General features: G+C 44.8%; 1 protein-coding gene across 1 annotated transcript in view; it reads left to right on the top strand.

The window, feature by feature from the left end:
- The first annotated feature begins 1,392 nt into the window (after positions 1–1,392).
- ZNF589 (zinc finger protein 589) overlaps positions 1,393–6,701 on the top strand; it is a 15,163-nt gene continuing 9,854 nt past the window's right edge. The window contains exon 1 of the mRNA XM_037727991.1: positions 1,393–1,416. The gene's annotated coding sequence lies outside the window, so the exon portion shown is untranslated. The remainder of the gene's footprint in view (positions 1,417–6,701) is intronic.

The raw sequence follows: 6,701 nt of genomic DNA, 5'->3' as shown, positions 1-6,701 counted from the left end.
CACGCGCCACCATGCCCAGCTAATGTTTTGTATTTTTAGTAGAGACGGGGTTTCACCATGTTGACCAGGATGGTCTCGATCTCTTGACCTCGTGATCCACCCGCCTCGGCCTCCCAAAGTACTGGGATTACAAGCTTGAGCCACCGCGCCCGGCCTATAATAGTCATTTTAATCTTCTGATTAATTAATTTTTTGAGATGAAGTTTCACTTTGTTACCCAGGCTTGAGTGCAGTGGCATGATCTTGGCTCTCTGCAACCTCCGCCTCCCAGGTTCATGCAATCCTCCCACTTCAGCCTCCTGAGTAGTGGGAACCACAGGTGTGCACCACCATGGTCGGCATATTTTTTGTATTTTTGATAGAGACAGGGTATTGCCATGTTGCCCAGGCTGGTCTCAACTTCCGAGTTCAAATGATCCACCCACCTTGGCCTCCCAAAGTGCTGGGATTATAGGTGTGAGTCACCATACCCAGTCTTCTGATTTTAAAATAAATTAAAATGAAGATATTTTGTGGGCCCCTGATGGAGTCATGGTCCCTAGACACTGTGTCTATTGTGCCTAATGATAAGTCAGCCCTGGGTAGATGGTATTTCTGTTAGCAGCTCGGGGACCTTGGCAGACAACTGCATGCGGCTGTCTGGGGATGTTGGGCACCCACTGGTACTGCCCTGAGATTTCCCCCACTGGCCATCTGTAGGTACTGCAGGTGGGCTGATGGGAGGGCTCTGAGGCACTGCCTAATGCTTCTCAGCCCTGCTGTCTTCACAGGCAGCAGGATGGGAGCTGTGGTTTGCCTGGGGCACCCGATCCTATTTTCTCTGTTTCTGTTCAATCTCTTATCTACTTAATGGGATTTTATTAAAATCACATTCTCAGGGACTGGGTGTGGTGGCTCACACCTGTAATCCCAGCACTTTGAGAGGCCAAAGCAGGTGAATCACCTGTGGTCAGGAGTTTGAGACCAACCTGGCCAACATGGTGAAACCCTGTCTCTACTTAAAATACAAAATTAGCTAGTGTGGTGGTGCACACTTGTAATCCCAGCTATTCGGGAGGCTGAGGCAGGAGAATCACCTAAACCCAGAAGGTGACGGTTGCAGTGAGCCAGGAAGCAGTGAGCCAGGATTGTGCCATTGCACTTCACCTGAGCCACAAGAGCAAAACTCCATCTCAAAAACAAACAAACAAACAAACCCAGAAAAACAAAACAAAACAAAAACAACCCACTCTCACCTCTCCTGAGAATTGGTCACATTAATTTTTGTTAGTAAAATTAAGAGCAAAATGTTATATAGCACTTGTTCAGTATTACACAGACAAGGAAACAAAGACTCAGATAACTTGGTTAAAACAGAGGTAGGGCTCGGTACAGGGCTTGTGCCTGTAATCTCAGCTACTCGGGAGACTGAGGCAGGTGGATCACTTGAGACCAGGAGTTTGAGACCAGCTTGGGCAACATGGGATAGTGAGATCCTTAATCGAAAATAAAAATTAAGTAAAATAAGCCAGGCGTGGTGGCTCACACCTGCAATCCCAGCATTTTGGGACACCAAGGTGGGCGGATCACCTGAGGTTGGGAGTTCGAGACCAGCCTGACCAACATGGAGAAACCCTATCTCTACTAAAAATACAAAATTAGCCAGGGTGGTGGTACATGCCTGTAATCCCAGCTACCTGGGAGGCTGAGGCAGGAGAATCGCTTGAACTCGGGAGGTGGAGGTTATGGTGAGCCATTGCACTCCAGCCTGGGCAACAAGAGTGAAACTCCATCTCAATAACTAACTAACTAACTAAATGAAGTAAAATAAAGCTGAGGTGTCAGTGCTGAAACCGGAACCTATGCAGCTTCCACCATTACCATGGGGTTCTTCATATCTGGCCAGAAGCTCCAGGTGAGACTTCGTTAAATATGACGGCCTAATAATGGATTTTTCTGACTAGGTGAATAACAATGATATTTAATTCTGTACTATGTACAGAATGTACACAGTATGTTATTCTACTACTAGTATGTGAAGTTCAATCACTTGCTGGGTCATAACTCCCGGTTTTTTACATTATAAGGTAGCTTCCCCCTTTTCAATTAGTGAATAAAATTTGTGAGGTGATTCAAAGCTGGTTTTGAAGGGGAAATGTGCTCCTAACTCATTAGCCTGAGAAGATGGTGGGAAGTGGGAGGAGTGAGGTACAGACTCACTGTGGTGTTTCTGGGTGGATCAGATCTTGTCAGGGAGTTAAGAATGGGCTTTTAGCCATCAATTTTGTTGTCTTCTCTTTTTTCAGATCCCTAACATTGCCACCATGTGCATAACCTAAAAAGATTTTTCCATAGGAAGCAAGGAATGAGGCTGGGCATGGCGGCTGATGCCTATAATCCTAGCACTTTGGGAGGCCGAAGTGGGAGGATCATGAGGTGAAGAATTCAAGACCAGTCTGGTCAAGACGGTGAAACCCCGTCTCTACTAAACTATAGAAATTAGCCAGGCACGGTGGCAGGAGCCTGTAACCCAGCTACTTGGGAGGCTGAGGCAGGAGAATTGCTTGAACCCGGGTGGCAGAGGTTGCAGTGAGCCAAGGTCCAGCCACTGCACTCCAGCCTGGGTGACAAAGTGAGACTCCATCTGAAAAAAAAGCCGGGCACGGTGGCTCACACCTGCAATCCCAGCACTTTGGGAGGCCGAGGCGGGTGGATCACCTGAGGTGAGGAGTTCAAGACCAGCCTGGCCAACATGGAGAAATCCTGTCTCTACTAAAAATACAAAATTATCCAGGCGTGGTGGCACATGCCTGTTAATCCCAGCTACTTGGGGGGCTGAGGCAGGAGAATCGCTAGAACCCTGGAGGTGGAGGTTGCGTTGAGCCAAGATCACGCCATTGCACTTCAGCCTGGGCAACAAGAGCCAAACTCCATCTCACACACACACACACAAAAGGAATAAGAAGGAATATGAACTATAAAATTAATTTGCCCCTAATGAACAGAGCACAGCGGTGTAAAACATCTAAAGCAAATACCCACATGCATAGCCTAGCTCTCTGACCTTGGGAACACCACCTTACCTTTCGGTTTCAATGTTTTCACCTGTAAAATGGAAAACATAACAGCTCATTCCTCCAGGGTGACTGTGGGGATAGATAATAGATGGCATATGTGAAGTGCTGGACACGTAATAGAAATCTACAGATTCTTTGTCCTTTTGCCCCATCTCAAAGCAAGGATGGATTCTTTGTTGTGCCAAAGAGCTGATCTTCCCCCTCTCTGCCGAAACACCCCCAGTGGCAGGAAACTCACTACCTACTATTGTTAGTCTGTATATTCCATGGCTGGGTAGTTTCTAGTCTTATAAACTGATACAGTGAAATTCAGTTTCCCATACCTTTACCTAGCACAGTGTTTGGCATATTATTGGCACTCAGATGTTTTAACACATGAACAGAAAAACTTGTTAATATTTCCTTTATCATCTTTAAGAAAAATAAGATTGGCTGGGCACGGTGGCTCACGCTTGTAATCCCAGCACTTTGGGAGGCAGAGGAGGGTGGATCACAAGGTCAGGAGTTCGAGACCAGTCTGGCCAATTATGGTGAAACCCCGTCTCTACTGAAAATACAAAAATGAGCTGAGGGTGATGGTGGGTGCCTGTAATCCCAGCTACTTGGGAGGCTAATGCAGAGAATTGCTTGAACCCGGGAGGCAGAGGTTGCAGTGAACCAAGATCGCACCACTGCACTCCAGCCTGGGTGACAGTGCAAGACTCCGTCTCAAAAAAAAAAAAAAAAAAAAAAAAAAAAAAAAAAAAAAAAGATTAATTCACTAGACTATAGGCTTTTTGAAGGTAGCTTTTTGGCACTACGCTTTCCTCAGTCATTATTTATTGGATAAGTAAAGAAAGATCTAGTTAGTAAAATATAGTCTGGCCATAAGAATACTTCAACACACACACATATATTTCTTTTTCTCTACGTATATATGAGATTATAGCTTTATTTTTTGAGCATATATGATGCTTTAACATAAAACATCACATTTGGTTTTTTGAGGGTGCTTATAATTTTCTGCCTCCCCACCCCCTTTTTATTGATGTACAGTTTAACATTCAAATAGAAAAGTGCACGTCTCATAAAGGCACAGATGGATGCATTTTCACAAACTGAACATACCTGTATGGAATCAAAACCGGGATCAAAAAGCATAAATTCCAAGTACCCCAGAGGTCCAACACATGCCACTCCCAATCACTGCTCATTCTGTTCTCCCAGAAATTACCACTATCCTGATTTGTTTTTGTTTTTGAGGGGGCAGATTCTCACTCTGTCACCTGGTAGTGCAGTGGCGCAATCTCAGCATGCCACCATGCCCAACTGATTTTTGTATTTTTAGTAGAGATGGGGTTTTGCCATGTTGTCCAGACTGGTCTCTAACTTCTGACCTCAAGTGACCTGCCTGCCTTGGCCTCCCAAAGTGCTGGGATTACAGGTGTGCACCACTACACCTGGCCCCCAGTATCCTGATTTTAACATGTAGACTAGTTTTGCCTGATTTTGAACTTTAAATAAGTAGACTAATATGACACATATTCTTTTTGCCTGGCTTGTCTCTCTTCATATTATGTTGGTGTGATCACCTCTGTTGATGATGTAAGGCCGGTTGCCTCACTGGTAGCTCGGACATACCCATCCCTCTGCCTAAAATTAGGTCACCAGAATCTGCACTCAGCATCTAGCTTCACCACGCCCACCTCTGCACTCAGCACTAAACTCTGCACTTGGCACGTAGCCCGCCGTTGGAAATCCCCTCTGCACTCAGCACCAGGATCTGCACTCGACACTAAACTCTGCACTCAGCACCTAGCCAGCCGTTGGAAAACCCCACCAAAATTTAAAAGAAGCCCCGCGAAGACCTGGCCAATAGCATATTGGCCTGTCCAGCCTGCTCACTGGAAATCCCGCCTACCTACCTATAGCAGCTTCCTACGTCCACGTCCTGTTTCTCCACAGCCAATCAGAGCGCCTTCCCTCCCTATATAACCCTACTCCTGAGCAGAGTCTGGCGTGACTTTCCTGGCCTCTTTCCCCGGGACCATTGAACCTTGCCCAAGCTGAATAAATTGGCATCTAATTGTTCTCATGCAGGCCTCAGTTTCCTCATTTTAAACTCGGCAATAGACCTCACAGAGAATAAACCTTACAGATGATATGAGGTAGGCATCAAGTTTCTTTTTTTATTCCATGTGAATATCCAATTGACCCAGCACCTTATTGAAATGATCCTTACCCAACCCAGACCTATTTTTTAAATACTGTTTTATTTTCTGATTATAAAATTAAGACACATGCCAAGCATGGTGATACGTGTTTGTAGTCCCAGCTACTTGAGAGGATGAGGCAGAAGGATGAGCTCAGGAGTTTGAAAACAGCTTGGGTAACATAGCGAGACCACCATATCTAAAAAAATAAAAAATTAAGACACATTGAAAAGTTTGGTGGCTCACACCTATAATCCCAGCACTTTGGGAGGCTGAAGCAGGCGGATCACCTGAGGTCAGGAGTTCAAGACCAGCCTGGCCAAGAGGGTGAAACCCCATCGCTACTAAAAATATAAAAATCAGCTGGGTGTGGTGGCACGTGCCTGTAATCCAAGCTATTTGGGAGGCTGAGGCAGGAGAATCGCTTGAACCTGGGAGGCGGAGGTTGCAGTGAGCCGAGATCCTGCCATTGCACTCCAGCCTGGGAGACAGAGCAACACTCTGTCTCAAAAAAAACCCCCCAAAATTAATTAAAAAAATATGTAATCACTTACCATCAAAGACACTTAAAACCAACAGTAAGTGCAAAGCTCTGCCTACTGGTGCATGCAAATGTATATGATCTCTCTATTGTTTTCACTACAGAACTTAGCTAAAGTAATTAGCTGAGTTAATTAAGTAAGAAAAACCTCCCTGGAGGCCAGCCTTCTCGATATTGGTCTGCATTCCCTGAACTCCCAGCTGAGGAGATGAGGTGATCTCTTGGTAGCTGGAGTGCCTATGTAAACTGTTTGTTTTTGCAAAAAAAAGCACTTAAAAGAGTTTGGGCAAAACTTGCAGTCCAGAGAAAAAAGTTAAAGTAACTACGTGGTTTGAGTGGATTCACTGTGTGTGAAAATGTATAATTGGTATTAACAGTGTATTACATCTTTGAACCTTAAATGCTCATAAAATGTTAGAGAAAATTGCTTTGATGTCCAATGTTTTCACTGTATAAATGATGTTCTGTTGATTGGCAAGCCAGAAATGTCTATTTTCTGTGTTAACAGCAGTCAGCATGGGTGACTGGTAAACCCCAACAAAACTCAGAGGCCTGCTTGCCAATTAAAATTTCTTGAAACAATGTGGGTGGATTCACAAAGCTGAACCTCTCCGGCAGTCAAAGAATTGTTGCCTCTTACAAAATAAGAACTCTATGTTCCCAGTACTAACACTACCGCTGCATGCCAAACTTGTAATTCTTGTCAAAAGCGGGCTCATTTATCTTCTAGTAAAAACAGGCCACACTAAATGGGATTCTGGCGCCACTTCTATTCGCAGCGATCTTTGACTCCCACCCACTCCAGGTTAATGGCTGTACTTTTCTTCCCAGGCTTTTCCTTTCTTTAGGTTGTTTCAGTCCATTCAGCTGAGTGGCCCTTGAAACTAATCTGTTTTTTTTTTTTTTTTTTTT

Source organism: Cebus imitator, unplaced genomic scaffold (assembly GCF_001604975.1).
Source record: "Cebus imitator isolate Cc_AM_T3 unplaced genomic scaffold, Cebus_imitator-1.0 Scaffold0, whole genome shotgun sequence".
NCBI classification, from domain to species: Eukaryota; Metazoa; Chordata; class Mammalia; order Primates; family Cebidae; genus Cebus; species Cebus imitator.
This window is presented reverse-complemented; position numbering and strand designations above follow the sequence as displayed.